Source organism: Penaeus monodon, chromosome 24, assembly GCF_015228065.2.
Source record: "Penaeus monodon isolate SGIC_2016 chromosome 24, NSTDA_Pmon_1, whole genome shotgun sequence".
NCBI classification, from domain to species: Eukaryota; Metazoa; Arthropoda; class Malacostraca; order Decapoda; family Penaeidae; genus Penaeus; species Penaeus monodon.
In genome coordinates, this window is record NC_051409.1 from 23,646,450 (window position 1) to 23,646,974 (window position 525).

Here is a 525-nt window from a genome sequence, read left to right on the forward strand (position 1 = left end):
ATGCTTCTTTAACTACCCTATTAGTTCTCTCTACTATGCCATTAGCTTGAGGATGATATGGGAGAGTTAGTTTGAATTTCATAGATTTTGCCTTATTATATGTTCTAAAGATTCCAGGATGAGCCGAGAGGGGAGAAGCATGGGATAGTCTCAGTGCAGAATCCCTCAACTGACGAGGCACAACAACCTGACGAAGGATGCGGTCATTAGTGTTTTGCAAATGATATAGAACACCATTTGCAACTTCAAATTCAGCCACAGAAGTTGGCAACTTTGCAACTGGGAGGGTTCCACCCTCCAGGTATTCAATAGTCTGTGCCCAGGTAGGATCTTTCATCTGATCGTTGCGTAAGACAATTGGATCATTGTCTTCTAAAGCTTCTGTAGCAGTTACAGCAGCTGTAGAAGCTCGTGATATCATATCTGGAATATAATGTGATGCTCCCTGCTTGTAGACGATCTCAAAATTATAGTGCTGGAGATCAATACACCAGCGAGACATTCTGGGACTCTTTGTTTTTCTGG